This window comes from Oratosquilla oratoria, chromosome 19, assembly GCF_046742065.1.
Source record: "Oratosquilla oratoria isolate Oo_2021 chromosome 19, ASM4674206v1, whole genome shotgun sequence".
Taxonomy (NCBI): domain Eukaryota; kingdom Metazoa; phylum Arthropoda; class Malacostraca; order Stomatopoda; family Squillidae; genus Oratosquilla; species Oratosquilla oratoria.
In genome coordinates this window covers 9820154-9838229 of record NC_134795.1, presented here as the reverse complement: position 1 = coordinate 9838229, position 18076 = coordinate 9820154, and positions in this window count along the sequence as shown.

Sequence of the window (18076 nt, the reverse complement as noted above, 5' to 3'; positions counted from 1 at the left end):
CTTCCTCATAACAGGTGTACTTAGTAACTGTCATTGATATATAGCTTATGAGACATTTGATTAGTCTTCCTTATTGTCATAATTATGACCTCTCTTTTGGGGTTGGTACCCCAAGACAATACTCCAACATAATGTTTGTCTTCATTTGCTTTTGTAATGTCGCCTAGCAATTTGTGTTGTTAGATCAAGCACAATGCATATTGTTTCCATGTAATTTTTTTGCAATTGTAAGTGGCTACAGTGGGTCATGTGAATTTATTCATGGCAGCAATATGGCAGAGGTGATGTATGTTGATTGAACTATGCTCCAAGTGCAGCAGAGAAGGAATATGGCAGCTTGAATAAGATATTTGTTAGCTTGGGGTATTACATATAATCATTGCAGTATTGTTGTTAGGAGTACTGTGTTACAATTATTGTTATTATTTTATGATTCATGCTTGGTGCTGTGGCAGATTTTGGGTACTACAGTGTGCAATGCTTCTCATAGCTATACAGTTAAAATTATCTTCTGTTTATGACTATCAGTAATGTTTAATGTTATTGTAGATTACTACACCTATTTTTTTTAGTACAAATTTTAGTTTGTTATGGTTATGGTTGTGTTTGCTGTATTTATACATTTATTTTTATTGATTGATGTATATTTAATTTTAGCTGAACTTTCCTTATGCTTGAGATAAGTTTTTGACAAACTTACGTAATAACTATTTTGTTCGTATGCCAATAGGCACTGTATTTACCATTTGTACAGACAGACCTTGAGCAGATCAGTGACATAACAACAAAGGCTGTAAATTGTAATGACATAGTTGATATTGCCGTAAAAAAAAAAAAAGCTAGAAAGAATCTCTCTCTACCAGTTATCCATTCTTAGATATTTGAATACCATATTACAGTATGCTGCATAGGTGTTTGGAGTGTTTACTATAGTGGTCATGATTAAGATACAGAAACATAGCTACATGGCAAAATGTAAATCATTGTGCTTAGTTGGGTCTCTTGTCATAAAAATATGTATTTATCTAATTGTAATGTACAGGAAAAGACTACACTCATGGGGTCCTATCCTTTTGTCTCCATTGGCTTTATTTATTTATTTTATTATTATTATTATTATTATTATTTACTTTTTTTTTTTTTTTTTTCATCTTTCTTCAAAATTTGTGTAACTTTATGGAAAGCTCTTTCTGGATATCCTGTTGGCACTTTGTCTTTTTCAGTTTTTTTCCCATGACCTCTTGAAATTCTATCCCAAAAGAAGAGGTCTTCTCTATAGATTTTGTTCACCTTCCATTTTTCTGAATGCAGGAATCATGTTGCCTCTCTTCTTTCTTTTTACAAGAAAAGATCTAGTTTTTCTAATCTAAATTTATACAGTGTGTCTGGTAGGCTGGTGACCATTTTGGTTGCTATTCTTTGCATCCTTGTGATCAAAATGTATCATTTCGTGTAGAGACGACACTAGTACTGCATATTTCAATTTGGGGCAGATCAGGTTCTCAATGAATGTTTTCCTCATCTCTCCGTCCATAAAGTGAAGCTATTTTTATGTTCATCAAAAGATTACATATCTCAAATCTTGTATATTTATCAGGTGACAAATCAAGTAAACCATTGATGGCCTGATTTTAATTTTGCCCATTTCCAGTATCTTCCACTTTTTAGTGATGAGATTAATTTTTCACTCTTGGCTTCAGTTGTAAACTGTCTAGATTGTTTTGTATCAATATGCAGTCCTCATATATTCACCTCATAATCTTTGTATGTCTGCAAACAGATAAATGTAACTCATTTCATTTTCATAAATTAAGAAAGTGTGAAGGACCACTGATGGGTACTTGTATGCTATGGTCCTGCAAGTAGGGTGTCAGGGAGAATCATTCCCTGCCAATGATTTTCAAAACCTATCAGCATCCTACATTGGGAGATCCAACCTCCAGACTGTGCTCCATCAGTTTTTAGTGTATTTCCACCCTTTCTTTTACATAAGAAGAGCTGATAATAATTTAGCACTCCTTTCCTCTTACTACAAAAGTTGGTGACAGAAACATTCTCACAATACAGACAACAGTACAATATTTCTTTACTGAGAGATCATTAGTATCCTGCAACTCACATGGAAGCAATGTCATCTGTAAACAACAAATACCTCACCTCTCAATTCCTTCCATTCTCAGTTACCAGTACCAAACCCCTGCCACATCATCCCATCCATATTCACACTGGATAATCAGTGTGGGGCTGTAGGTCTTCAGTGAAATTTGAGGCAACATATTATTATCATGACCATGTACTAGAAATGCTGGTAGGGAATTAGATGTAAATTTGAATTGTAAGATTTGGAGGAAGTGGAGAGTTTAGTTGGGATTACATGTGGCAATAAATGGAGGCGTGTAGATAGAGGTTAATTATAGAGTAAAGGAAGCAATTAAATGTCGAGGGGCAATGAAAAGTATCGGGATAAATAGGTACCTGGGAATGAAAATTTTTATGTGAGTTTAAGAGCTTTTGTAAAATGGAGAAAGTAGATGAAAGTGGGTCTAGAATGTCACCTTAGTTGTCCAATATGAATATGAGTTAATGTGGCAGGGGTTTGGTGCTGGTAACTGAGGGTGGAAGGAAGTGAGAGGTAAGGTATTTATCGTTTATAGATGACATAGCTTCCATGTGAGTTGGAGTTTATGAGGGTATGTTAGATGACGAACCTAAAAGTAAATATGGGCAAAAATAACGTGATGAGATATACAGTTAGTGCAGACCATTTTGTTAACTTTTCGAGGAAGCATAATGGTCTGTGTTTTTCAGACCTGTGTGATCTTGTTCACAAAAAATGCGTGAGAAAGTGACTAACTTCAGCCATCCATCCACACAATAGCCACATGAGACAAAGCCGGTTAGTGTGTGACTGTCCTTCAGTGGATATATATATATATATATTATATATATATATATATATATATATATTTTACCTAGTTGTATTTTATGGGACGAGAGCTATGCTCGTAGTGACCCGTTTTCATATCTCTCTGCATCCAGTTTATTCTTAAAATTGTGTATAGTTTTGGCATTCACTATTTCTCCGTTCAGTTTGTTCCAGACATCAATCACTCTATGTGGGAAGCTATTCCTTTTCAGGTCTCTTCTATAAGTGTCCTTCTTTAGTTTCTTTTTGTGTCCTCTTGTTTCTCTTCTGTCCCACTTTAATAAGTCATATGTATCGAGGATTTCCATCCCTTTCATAATTCTGTAAATGGTCAGTAAATTACCTCTTTCTCTTCTCTGTTCCAGTGTTGACAGATGTAGTTTCTCCAATCTTTGATCATATGTCAGATTTGCCAGTGTAGGTGCCATTTTTGTTGCTGCTCTTTGGATTCTTTCCAATTTTCTTATGTTCTTCTTTGTGCTGGGTGCCCACAATGTTGTGATATATTCTAGTTTAGGCCTTATCAGTGTAACCACTACTTTTTTTAACCATCTCCTCATCTATGTAGTCAAAGGCCACTTTCATTGATCTTAGTAAGTTAAAAGTCTCTCCAAATAATTTGTTGACGTGTTTGTCAGGTGTCAAGTCGCTTAAGATGATTACTCCCAGTTCCCTTTCTGAATTTACTTTTTTGACTTCTTTGTTTCCAATTTTGTATTGACCAGATACTCTATTTTTGCTTTTTCCAAATTCTATTATGCTACCTTTCTTGATGTTGAAGCTCATCTCACATCTGACTTCATTCCCATATTTTGTTTAGGTCTTCTTGTAGCGATCTACAATCTTCTTCCGTTTTTACTCTCTTGAGTAATTTGACATTGTCAGCAACGAAGTTCATGTAACAATTTACTCCCTCGTCCATATCATTTATATATATGGCAAACATTAAAGGAGCCAATACAGAGCCTTGCAGGATGCCACTTTACACATCTTCCCAGTTCGAATTTTTGTCTCTAAGTACCGCTCTCATTTTTCTTCCAATTAAGAAGTCCTTAATCCATTCTAGCACCTTATCCTGTATTCCTCCTATTATTTCAAGATTTCTTATTGATTTTTTATGTGGTACCTTATCGAACGCCTTCTGCAAATCCAAGAAGGTGCAATCTACCCAGCCATCTCTTTCTTGTATTATCTCAAATAATCTCAAGTAAAAGCACATTTTTTTTATGTACACGATCTTCCACTTCTAAAGCCAAATTGTTTAGCGTTTATTATTTTATTTTCTTCCAAGTGTTTGGTCCATTTATTTCTGATGACTTTTTCACATATTTTGCTACTGTGCTTGTAAGGGATACCGGTCTGAAATTTGTAGGATCTTCCCTATTTCCTCCTTTGTATATTAGTACCATGTTTGCATCTTTCCAATCTTGCAGTACCTTTTCTTCTTTGAGTGAGGAGTCTATTATCTTGTATAGTTTGTCTATCAGTTCGTCTATACACTCGGTATCCAATTTGTAATTCTGTCTGGTCCATGTGATTTCCTGACATCTAGGTTTTTTATTTGATCTCTTATTTCTTTTTGTGTTACCTTAATTTCTTTCATTTTGGGTGATCTTTCTTGTTTTCTATCTTCCCAAAATTGTGAGCTCACAATGAAATGTCTGATCATGACTTCTGCCATTTCTGTATCATCTATATATTCTTTATCTCCTTCATGCAATTTCACTATTTCGTGTTTATCCTTTAGTTTTTCATTTATATATCTGTAAAAGAGTTTGGGTTGATCCTTATATTTGTCTATAATATCTTTTTCATAATTTCTGTTTTCTTTCTTGTGTATATTCACATATTTGTTCCAAAGTTTTATATGTTTGCCATTTGGATGTTTTTTTTTTTGTCTTTTTTCCATTTTTCCAGGCTTTGTCTCTAGCCTCGCTGCACCTTTTGTTATACCAACACTATATAAATCTCTTTTTGTTTCTTTTTTTGGTACATATTTGTCAATTCCTTCCTTGTACTTTTCTTTGAATATGTTCCATTTGTCTTCCATCTTTGTTTCCTCTCTGGAAAATTTGTCCCAGTTAGTGTTTTGGAAATTTTTTCTTAGTTTTTCAAAATCCGTTTAGTTGTACATTAATCTTCCTTCTTTATGCTCATCGTTTCTACCTACATTGTTCTGTTCTTTTAATTCAAACTCTATATATGGTCACTCTTTCCAGTTGGTGTTTTGTACTCCATTTTGTTCACAATATCTGGTTCAGAAGTTTAATATTAAGTCTAGTTTCAACGGTTCCTCATTGTCTCTATATCTAGTATTTTCCTTAACCCATTGAGTTAGGGTGTATTTGATGGTTATATCTAGTAGGATGTTACTCCAATGATCTTCTCCCCCTTTTACTATCATTTCTTCCCAGATTATGTCCTTTGCATTAAAATCGCCCATGATTACTATGTTTCCATCCTCTTATAGTAACTCATTTAGCACATTTATTGTGTCTTCCAGTAATTTAGAATGTTCGCTAGATGACCAAGCCTGTGTTTTTGGTGGTACATACACTACAACAAATTTTCTGCCTTTCATCCTTTTGTTTACAATTTTTATCTTAATTAATTCTACATTACCTTGGCCTTCAATAATCTTCGTCACATTTAGGCCCTTTTTGGTCACTATCATGACACCTCCCTGCTTTTCTGTTCTATTTTTCACCAAGTGGTTGTATAGACCTTGTCCCACTATGCTTGTTGATATATTTCCTTTCAGTTTTGTTTCCACAGTTCCCATGATGTCAGGTTTTTCCATTTCTAGATAGTCATTTAGTTCATTGATTCCAGAGATCATGCCGTTGATATTTGTGTATGCCACCTTTAATTTGATATTATCTTTCTTTTTTTGGTTTAAGTTTCCATTTTTTTGATGTACCATTTTTTTCAGTCTCAAAGTCCAGCACTCTCCTAAAAAACTTTTTTTTTTTTTTTCCGTCTGTTCTTTCCTCATTTCTGTCATTGGCTTCAATTCTGAGAGCTTTGTCTTTCTCTTCCTCATCACTCATTTCCTTTTGTATCCATGTTTGAATTTCTCGCTGTTTGCCAATTTAACTGGTTTTGTTAATATCTCCTCTGCTATCATTTGAGTTCTTAGTTTTATTTTCAGCGGTCTATGTTGTTTTTCTTTTGAATATTTGCCTATTCTGTGGATTTCATCAAAAAAAATTATCGAGATTTTGTCCTTCATCTTGTATTTCTTTCAAAATTTCCTTAGCTATTTCCTTTTCCTCCTTTTCTCTCTGGTATCTATACATATCATGTTTTTCCTGGATACCATGGACCACAATGCACTTACCTTTGTCATCTGTATCTCTCACCCAATTTTCCTTTTCTTTAATCACTTTTATGACTATTTCTTTTGTATTTTCCTCCATCCGTTTTTGTACTATTTCTCTAAATGATATTTTTTTATTTTCCTGTTCTAGTTTCCATTGTTTTCATTGATTTGTTATTTCAGTGAGGTCTATTTCTTTGACTTCCACCTTTCCTGTCACTGCTTGTAATTGTTCTTTGACCTTTTTCAATTCTTCATTTTTATTTTTGTCCTCATTTTTCATTCTTTCGTTTTCTCTTTTTAGGATTTCAATTTCGCTCTTTAGGTCACCTAATTCTTTGATCATTTGCTCATTACTCTTTCGCAATGTAATCAATTCTCTAAGAACTGCTCGATAATCCAATTTTAAGTCTATGATTTCTTCCATTAAATCATTTACTTCGCGATTCCTTAATGCATTACTATATCTAATATCTCTATGTCTAAGCTTTTGCCTATTTCGCTTTGGGTTTCTTTGAAACCCTGAAGAACTTTTATTTTCCCACCTTTGATTTTTCCTTGGTGTGTCAATGAGACAGTGTCTTTTGGGGATTACACCTCTCGGGCTTTCCACTATACTTACCTCTAGTCCTCTCTTTGTTGCTTCATTTGTTATTTTTCTTCTTTCGCTTTCTCCATTATGCCAAAACTATACCCACTTCAAGAACTGGAATACTGTACCAGTCACTTTGAGTACCATAGCTTACTCATTGCGTACAATAACAACAATAGGTTTCCTTCGTTTTCGGTGGTAAACTGCTAGATTGGTGTGCTCAGTGCAGCACTTTCTTTTGCTTCGGTGTCTTGAAAGTGAATGTGTGTGTGTGTGTGTGTTGTTACTCTGTTTCTTCATGTTTCCTTATGGTGTTCATTGACTTTTGGGGTGTGCCTTGCCTTTGCATTATGCCTGGAAATCGCACAGCATGTGATAACATTGTGGAAGTGATTGAACTACACAAAGTGAGAAAGAATAATAAAGAAATGACCAAGGCAACAGATGTGACTGAGTATACTGTGTCTCAACTCTTAACAAAATGGTGCATGGGTGGAGGGGTTGATACTGTGCCCCTCTAGAAACATGCCAGGGGCAAGGCCCTGAAGATTTCCCCTAAGGCGTTAAGGCTTGTAAAACGTCAGTTGGACCTTAACCCCTCTATAACTGCAAAGGAATTGAAGGAAGAGAACCCTGAGCTTCTTGGTGATGTCTCCATCAGGACAATTCAGGAAAATATTCAGAAGTGGTTAAATTACTCAAAAGTGAAAACACGTGTGAAGCTCCTCCTCACTGAGAAACAAAGGTGCCACCATGTCCAATTTGCCAAGGATAATAAAGGCTGGGACCTTGTTCAGTGGTGTAAGGTCCTTTGGACCAATGAAGCAACCTTTTGTATAAGGGATTGAAGGTGTGGAAGTCTCCTACCATGACAGCGTGTGATCCACGCTTGATGGTGATGAAAGTTAAGCACCCAGCCTATCTTGTGGTGTGGAGTGCCCTTGGCTATGGTGGTTTGGGGAACCTTGTAATACTCCCTAAGGGCCAGACTGTCAATTCTGAGCACTATATTAACCCTCTGCAGGAGAATTTAGGGGAGTGTTTTGCGAAAACCAGGTGCAAGATCCTTCAACAGGGTGGCGCCTTTTGCCACACCTCAAGGGTGGCCAAAAAGTGGCTCAGTGATAGTGAGGTTGACTACATAGAGGATCGGCCTGGTCAGTCACTCGATATTTCTTCCATAGAAAACTTATGGGGCATCATGAAGGCACGCCTTTGTCAGGAGGACACGCCTACAATTCCCAAGCTTGAGATAGCCATCAGGAAGGTTTGGGAGGAAATTCCTGTTTCCCATTGTCAGAATTTGGCCAATTCTGTCCCCAAGAGACTTCATTAGGTCATCAAGGCCAAAGGCTCCCCCATTGGGAAGTAGCATTGATGGCGTAAGTATTTATTTTTTTATTTTATTTTTATTTTTATTATTTTTTTTAATAATTTGATCAAAATTTTTTGCGTATATTTCCTGAGTATGCAGTACTAACTGCACTGACTGTACAAGGAAAGATGGCATGAAGTTAGAGGAGAGTTTGAAAGGCAAGATACTTGTGGAAGTGGAAAGCTTGTAAGTATTTAGAGTTACATGTAACAGGGAATGGAGTAGTGGGGATAGATGTTTAGTAAGGGAATGGAGGGAATGAAAAATGTCATGAGAAATAGGTATCTGGGGACTAATATAAAGAGAAGACTATTCAAAGGGGTGATTGTATCCACAACATTATATGGAGCAGACATAATTTGAAGGAACTTGAAAAGAAGAGCCAAAATGCATTTGAGATGAAATGTTCAAGATGTATGGTGGTGGTTACAAAGATGAATAGAGTGAGAAATGTGGAGGTGAGGCAGAGAGGGGGGTGGATAGAGAGTTGGCAGATTGGGTTGGTCAAATACTGGGATAGTTTGTTCATATGGAAAGAATGAGTGAGAAAAAAATATTAAAAAAATGTGGAAGGCAGAGGTTGATGGATTAAATTTGAAAGGAAGACTGAAAATGAGATAAATGGATAGGGTGAAAGGGCCATTGGTTGCAAGAGGAATGTCTTTTGATCAGAGAAGGGAGAGGGATAAGAGCTAGGTGTGAGTGGAAAGTGGTTGTGAATGAATGAGGAATTAACACAGCTCAAAGGGATTTCTTCATGTCTACTCTGAATATTCTCAAGTGAATGAAGGGAGAGGGTCACTGTATAATGAAGCAGTGGGAGTAAACCAGTTTTGGCTGGTTTATATATACACAGACATACATTTATACATACACACACACACACATATATATATATATATATATATATATATATATATATATATGTATATATATCTGTATATGACTATCATGGTAAAAGTACTATCACCTGATCATTTGCACCTGCTGTATCAAATTTTAATTTTATACATTCAAGGATTTTGTTGTATTTATTTATATGTATTGTGCAGGAGTTGGGCCATGCTCATTTTGTCCTGTCCCCATATCTACTTTTGTCCAGTCCCCATATCTACTTTTGTCCAACATAATTTTAAATAGGTGGACATCACTTGCCCACACCATTTCATCATTCAAACTATTTCAAAGCTTCACTCATGTATGGAAGTTATCTTTCTTGATGTCTTTGGTGCATGTGACCTTGTACTAGTAATTATTTCCTCTAGTTGTTCTGTCATCTCTTGGGAAAAGAAATCTTACCGAATCACTCCTTCATACACGATAAACAAACTGCCTCTTTCTTCTCTACTCCAGTATAATCCAATTCAACTTATGCAGCCTCTTCTTCATAAGGTACATGTTTTATGCTTGGAATCTGCTCAGTTGCTGTTTGTATCCTCTCAAGCTTGTGTTTCTTTAGATGATTTGAGTCAATTATACCAACCCTACATACTCTACCTGTATGACACCATCTTTCAGAGTAATATTTTGCCCAAGGATCAAAACACTGGTTATTGCCAATGAAATACTAATACAGTTTTCTCAGATAAGAAGTCATCATATATGATCACCTCCAGATCTTCCTGTCAAGCCATGTTGATGTTGCTTTCATCCATTTTATTATTCCATGGTCTCATTAGTGATTATCAGGAAGATAAACAAGATCATCTCCCTGCCCCCCTTCTTCAAAACCTATAGACACCCTCCATCTAGGGCCAAGACTGAGATCTTTATCAAGAATGGATAGAGTAAAATGAGGTGATACAGAGAAGTGATGTGAAAGAGCTGTCACAGATAAGGGAGATTAAAGAGTGCTGAGGTGGTTTGGCATATGGAAAGAATGAGGTAAAACTAACAAAAATAATGCAGAAGTGGAAGCAGATGAAAGGAACTTGAAAGGACAACTGAAAGTGAAGTGGATGGGTTAAAGGGGGCATTGAATACTTGAGGAATATTTGTGGAACAGAGGAGAGGGCATACAAAAGATAGAAGTGAATGAATGAAGGCATGGCATAACCTAAAAGGATGTTCTCTGTTATGTAAAATAGTTTGAGTGGATGAGGAGGAATCACCTTATAAAGAAATGGAGATAAACCAACTCTGGCTGTTTGACCCTAATGTAGAAGCACTGTCTTGCTACATTGCCTTTGACTTGAATAGTTTGGCAGGGTACAGAGAAGACCCTGCATATGTAATGTGTGAAGATAAGATGGGCATTAACTGGGTTTTAATGTTTACATGGGTGTGCTTTGATGTCGCCTCCCCCATTATAAGGGGAAAGGGCCTTTGGTATGTATATATACTATTTACAGTATTCTAATTTATTCAAAAAAATAATGCATCTTTATGTACAACTGCATTTGTTTATGTCCTTCAATTATTGTATCTTCAGAAGTTTTTTTGTCATGCCCTCTTTATATTATTTTGTCCCATGCAAATAGTTCATCATTATCAATCTTGTCCACACCTTCAATACACATAAATGTAAAATCTTGGAAATGGGTCAAAGCAAAAAATAGACTGTCAAGAAGTTAATGGGAGATGAATTTATCCCCAAGACAGGTGGAAAAAGATATAGGAATTTCAATCAAAGGTTATATAAAGCCAGAAGACCATGTTTAGAGAATAATGTGAGATTTATAAATTGCTAATGAACACGAGAATGGCATTTCAATGCATGAACTAGAACAGTATGAAAAAAGAATCTATATTATATATATATATATATATATATATATATATATATATATATATATATATATATTTGAGATGAATCACTAGTAACATCAAATATCAGTCACTCTGGTTCGAACTCCAGGGCGAATGTAGGAAATTATTTGATATGTATATATTCTGTTAAAAATAACAACAAACAAATTAGTAATGAATTTCTTTTGTAAGCATTCTAGCTTACAGAAAGAATATTTCTATTGAAAGGAGAGGGGAAGAAGTAAATTTCCAATAGGCATTGAGAAGTTATGTTCTCAAGAAAACACTGTACAGAAAATAGAAAACAAAAACATAGCACAATAAAATTGTCCAAGACATTTCACAGATCATTCTGCATCTTCAGTTGGTGTGTGTGGGGAAACAGGTGAGACTGTATATATATTTTTGGTGTCATATTATACTAGGAGAGGTTACCTTTTGTCCAGACTGACACCATTTTGTTGTATCCTCACCCTAACAGATTGTGTAAGATACAAGTTTTGTGCCTCCATGGGGTGTCCCGCAGAGGCACAAAATGCATGCCTTAGATGATGTATTATGTTAAGGATTCAACAAAATGGTGCCAGTCAGGATGGAGAGGGTAACCTCTCCTAGTAAAATCCTATAAAGAAAATATATACAGACTCACCCATTGCCCCACACACCAACAGAAGATGCAGAATGCCCTGCAAAATGTCTTGGACAATTTTAAGCTTTGTTTTTGTTTTTTATTTTCTGTACAATATTTTCTTGTAAATATAACTTCCCAATGTCTATTGGAAATTGACTTCTTCCCTTCTCCATTCAACGGAAATCTATTTTCCAAAAGCTAGAAAACTTAGAAAAGAAATTTATTATTACTTCACTTAATGTTGTTTTTAACAGAATATGCTTGAAAAAGAATCTCCTGCCATGCTTCACAAATATATATGTATGTATGTGTGTGTGTGTGTATATATATATATATATATATATATATATATATATATTGATATATATATATATTTATATATGTGTGTATGTATATGTGTATATATATATATATATATGTATATGCATATATATTTATCAACAATAACGGTACAGTGGTAGTGTTCACAGCTGCTTCTTCAGTGGTCCAAATTCAATACCTTCCCAAGGTTAAAATAATTTCAGAATTGCTGCACTATGAGCTGTTACTCAAACTCTTGTGGATGGGGAGTTGGGGGTGTAAAGTCACAGCGTTACTCATAGATTGGTTATACATGATCTCTGATATCACATCTGGGAGGATAACAGCTGTCAATAATGATTCCAACACATAATCCAAGATTATGGGGGATCACACACACAAATATTAAAATGGCTTTTCACGATATGGATGAAGAGATGATGAAAAAAATCATAGAAACTCTGATCAGTCCAATACTAGAATATGCATCAGTGGTATGGTCTCCACACAGAGTGAAGGATATAAGCACGATTGAGGCCAAACTGGTTCCCAGCCTGACAGGTAAACCTTATAAGGTCTGCCAGTTTTGAAAGATTGAATAGAAAGAGGTGATGTGATTACAGTATTCAGGTTGCTGTAAGGAGTAGACTACACTAACAGAAGAAATCTATTGATTAAGGATAGGAGGGATAGAGGTCATCAGAACAAACTAACCTCTTTGGTACGATGATGCCTACGTAGGTGTCATTAGGTGCAAGTGAGTACGTGAGGATGCTGGTGTCAGCGTCTTGATTTTATATAAAAAAAAATTGTAGTTGTACATGAGTTACCCCCAGATTCTGTGAACTGATTTGATCATGTTTTCTGTGTTTATTATTACTCAGAGTAAAAGAGAATGAGTAAAACAGCAGCGACTATGTTTTATAATGTGATTAGTGTGATGCTAATTACGTATGGCAGCCGATGCTGTGTGCAAGAATTTGAGTCGTACTGAAGTGGTTAAGGAAGAATACATCCAAAGAATGTGAAGAAGTACAATTTTTCCTCTGGATGCATAAATACAGTGAGACCTCTCATTAACGGACGTTAATTAGGTGTGTTTGCGGTGTTTTTGCTGTGTTTTCGGTGTTTTTGCTGTTGTTTAGTACATGCAATAACTATGCCACCCTAAAACCACTCCAAAACACTGAAAACACAGCGAAAACACCGCAAACGCAGCTAATTAACATCCGTTAATGAGAGGTCTCACTGTACTTGGAATAGGTTAGGTGATAGGGCCCAAGCTGGAACAGTACATGAATTCAGATCTAAATATAATTGGAAATGAAGAATATAGATTAAGTTGGAACTACACATAAATTTGAGGTTAGATATGATAAATTGGAGAGTAGAAGATGTAACCCAACAAGCATTGCTTTTTTCCTGTGTACTACAATTAATTTTAGAGCCAAAAAATGTAAAGTATTGGAAATGGGTACTAGCTCAAAGATACCATTGTTGAATTATTCCTTGAGGAATGAAGTAATTACAAATATGAATGAGGAAAAGGATCTAGGAGCATGGACATGGGTTGATCTATCACCTGGCAAACCTACTAAATTTAGTAAGATTGTGGGGAGATGTATTGCTGAGAAATGTAATGGTAGCCTTTCATAGGATGAAGAGATGATGTAGAAAATCATATAAGATCAAAAGAATACAAAGAGCAGCAACCATAACAGTCCCCATTCTTGCTGGTTCAATTTTATGAGAGGCTGGAAGCAAGCATTAGACCTGTTGGTATTAAAGGATTGAAGGGAATGAATAAAATTGACAAAAGAGATATTTTGGTATAAGAAGGAAGGGCATCAGAAAGTCATGATCACAAATTTAAAAAGACCACTCAAAAATATGAAAAACAAATCTCATACAATTGTACAAGTTCCAGGAATAACTTAGAGGAAGATATAACAGGCTGGAACCATATATGAATTTTAAGAGAGGTGTGATAATTGGAGAGAAGACTGGAGAAAGAGGAGACTTTTTTGTGGTATTCGTAACTTTGAAGAGGGTGTATGTAATTGACAAGATCTCTTGATTTTAAGACAGAACATCAAAAAGACATGGGAACAATTAAAAAAGACTAAATGTACTGAAGAAGGGGAAAAAAATATCTGCACAGATGTGTAAACTCCTGGAACAGCATTCTAGGTGAAATAGCACAAAGTGAAACCATATATGAATTTATAATGTATGATAATTGGAGAATAAGAGATGGCATCCCACAAGCATAGTCTCCTTTCAGTGTATTACAACTAGGTGAATACACACACAAATTGACTATTGCCATGAACAAACATGAGTCCTCGGAGCTCCAAGTGACCGAGGAAAAACTGGACAGGTACCTTCATGTGGTGGTCTTGGAAGCTGGACAGCAAACTGCCCCCCCTCCCTTTTTTTTCCCTGTCAAAACCCTCATCTCTTTCAGGAAGTGCAGCCCTGAGGGTCTGATACTCAGTCTTTGGACTGGGCCCAAGATATATCTGTCATCATCAACTGTATTTCTTATATTTGTTCACATTTGGAGAGCTGACATTCAGTGATAGCTCTCCTCTCCCACACTAGCAACTTTGGAAGACTAAAGAAAAAGAAATGACATAATTGTGGTATTTAGAGCCCTCAAAGGGGTAGACAGGTTAGATATGACTTCTTAGTATATATAGGACAGGAAAGCCTCAAGAGGGGATAATCACAACCTAGAAAGCTAAATACGTCTCAAGGGCATCAAGAAATAAATTTTTCTGCAAAGGTGTATAGACCACTAGAACAGCATAATGTTGATATAGTGCAAGCAAACACCATAAATGCATTTTAGGCAAAGTATGACAAATGGAGTTTAGGAGACAGGACCTGACAAGTATAACTGTTCTCATACATCACAATTAGTGGAATATACACATGAATTTAAGAGCAATCTAGACACTGCGATATACAGAAACAGGACACCACGAGCAAAGCTCCCCTTCTCGTAAGATACAAATAGGTAAATACATACACGTACACACACAACATGTGCACACACACATACATACTATAACTTGTTAAGATCAATAAAAGTGGCGTTTACCTATTTAGACGAAGAAATTATGAAAAAAATATTAGTCACACTAATAAGGCCTAGACTGGAGTATGCTGCAACATTATGGTCACCCAGTACCAAAAAGAATAAAAAAAAAATTGAAAGAATCCAGAGAGCAACTACAAAAACGGCCCCAGCACTTTCAAACTTCTCATATGAAGAGCCTGGCTAAATTGAAGTTACCAACTTTGGAACAAAGAAGAGAGAGAGAGAGGCGACCTACTGACCATCTATAGAATCATGAAAGGCATGGAAATACTTGATAGAGAGGACTTGCTAAATTGGGACAAGAGAAACTCAAGAGGACATGGAAAAAACTAAAAAATTATAGTTATAGCAGAGGTGTGAAAAAAAAAATCCAAATAGAGTGGTGGATACTTGGAACAAACTGGATAAAACAATAGTGTGTGCAAAAACCATACACAAATTTAAGAGCAAACTAGACACTACAATATACAAAGGAGGGATACTGCGAGTGTAGCTGCCCTTCACATAAGATACAACTAGGTAAATACACACACACAAAAAAATATATATATATATATAAAGAAATCAGAAAGGATTCAAAAGCAACAACAAATATGGCCCCAACACTTTTAAAACTGACGTATGAACAAAGATTGTCTAAACTGGAACCACCAACCCTGGAACAAAAAAGAGAAGGAGATCTATTGGCCATTTACAGAATCATGAAAGGCATGGAAGTCCTGGACAGAGAAGACTTATTAAAGTGGGATCAAAGAAAAACAAGAGGACATGAAAAGAAACTCAAAAATGGTAGTTGTAGAAGAGATCTGAAAAAAAAAAAAATTCCACATAGCGGTGGATGTTTGGAACAAATTGGATAAAACAGTTGTGTGTGCAAAAAACTATGCAAGAATTTAAGAACAAACTAGATGCTGAAAGATACAAAGGCGGGTCACTACAAGCATAGCTCCCCTTCCCATATAATACAACTAGGTAAGTACACAAAACTGTCATATGAGAAGAGATTGTCAAAACTGAAATTACCAACTCTGGAACAAAGAAGAGAAAGAGGGGACTTGCTATCTATAAAATTGTGAAAGTTGTGGAAGTCCTTGATAGAGAAGACTTACTAAATTGGGATAAGAGAAATAGAAAGGGACATGAAAAGAAACTCAAAAAGGACAATTATAGAAGAGAGAGAGAAAAAAACAGCTTTCCACACAGAGTGGTTGATGTCTGGAACAAACTGGATGAAACAATAGTGTGTGCAAAAACTATTCATGAATTAAGAGCAAACAAGACACTGCAAGATACAAAGACAGGACACCACAAGCATAGCTCCCCTTCCTGTAAAATACAACTCGGTAATAAACTAATCTGCTGGGATTCGAAACCCCGCCAGAGCGGGGGTTCGAATCCCAGCAGATGAGTTTATTTCCAATTGTCAAAATGACACAACTAGGTAAATATACACAAATTTAAGAGCAAATTAGATATGACAAGATACAGAGACAGGACACCATGAGTGTAGCTTCCCTCCCCATAAGATACAACTAGATACACAAACTGTCACCAGACAGGTATATCAGCAGGATTGAGGGAGAGACGTATGGACGGCTGCAGAAGATTAAAGTGGCTTGAAGAGATAAAAAAAAAACAAGAAAACTTGTTGAAATCCTGATCTGTCCTAGAATTTGTGCATCAGTAATGTGGTCCCCACACAGAGTGAAGGATAGAAGCAAGATCAAGAGGATACAAAGGGCAGCAACCAAACAGGTCCCCAGCCTGGCAGATAAACCATACAAGGAAAGGAATGGGTCTGCTGGCCTTGCTCCTCATGGATGATGGCTCATCCCTGTAGCCCACCCAGTGCCCTGTGTCAAAAGCAATGCAGCAAGACACAATACATTCACAACAAGGCTATTTCACTTCATCAGCAACCGAAGACAGAAATCCCTTCAGGCTGTGTCAAAATATCATTCATTCATAACTATTCCCTTCCCCCCCCTTCCATACATGTTGAGTTCAAATCAAAATATGATAATTGGAAATCAAGGATATAGATTAAATTGGAACTATACATGAATTTTAAAAGAAATTTCTAATGAAGGAATGAATAAATGTATACCAAAACAAAAACAAGAAAAGGTACCGCACAGTTGACATGTGTAAAAATTGGAGTATGTTGGAGAACAGAGGCAAACTCCTAGAATGGAAGGAAAAATACATGAGGACAGTAGTAAAGGGTAAAGTGTCTAGATGGAGAGCAGTAACAAGTGGAGTTCCACAAGGTTCAGTGCTTACACCAATAATGTTTCTTGTGTATGTTAATGACATGATGGAACAAGCTATACCAACATGCTTGCAGATGATGCAGAAATTATGAAAAGAGTGAAAAATGAGAAAGATGGTAGACTATTGCAAAAAGATCTTGACAATATTTTTGCATGGAGCCAAGAATTTGATTTGAAGTTCAATAACTTGTGAAGTGAATCCATTACAGACATATCAGCAGGATTGTTTTAGAGACTTATGGACTACTGCAGAAGATTAAGGTGGCTTTTGACTATATGGAAGAAAAGATGAAAAAAACTTATCGAAACCCTGATACATCCAAGACTGGAATATGCATCAGTAGTATGGTCCCCAAGATGGATAGAATACAAAGGGCAACAATCAGACTGGTCCTCAGTCAGGCAGATAAACCTTATGATGAAAAACTAAAAGCATTGGGTCTGCCAACTTTGAAAGATGGAAGAGAAAGGTGATATGATTACAGTATTCATGTTACTAATAGGGATAGATCACATTAACAGAAGAGATCTCCTGATTAAAGATGGGAGGGATTTGATAGGTCATGTGAGCAAATTAAGAACACATGCCTAAAGGATGTGAAGAAATACAGTTTTCCATATAGATGTGTAAATACTTGGAATAGCTTAGGAATTGATATAGCCCAAGCCCAAGCAATACATGATCTCAAATATAAACATGGTAATTTGAAATCAAGGGTATAGATTAAGCTGGAACTGTTCATGAATTTGAGGCTAGGTATGATAAAAAAAATTAGAGAATAGGAGACACGACCCGATGAACGTTG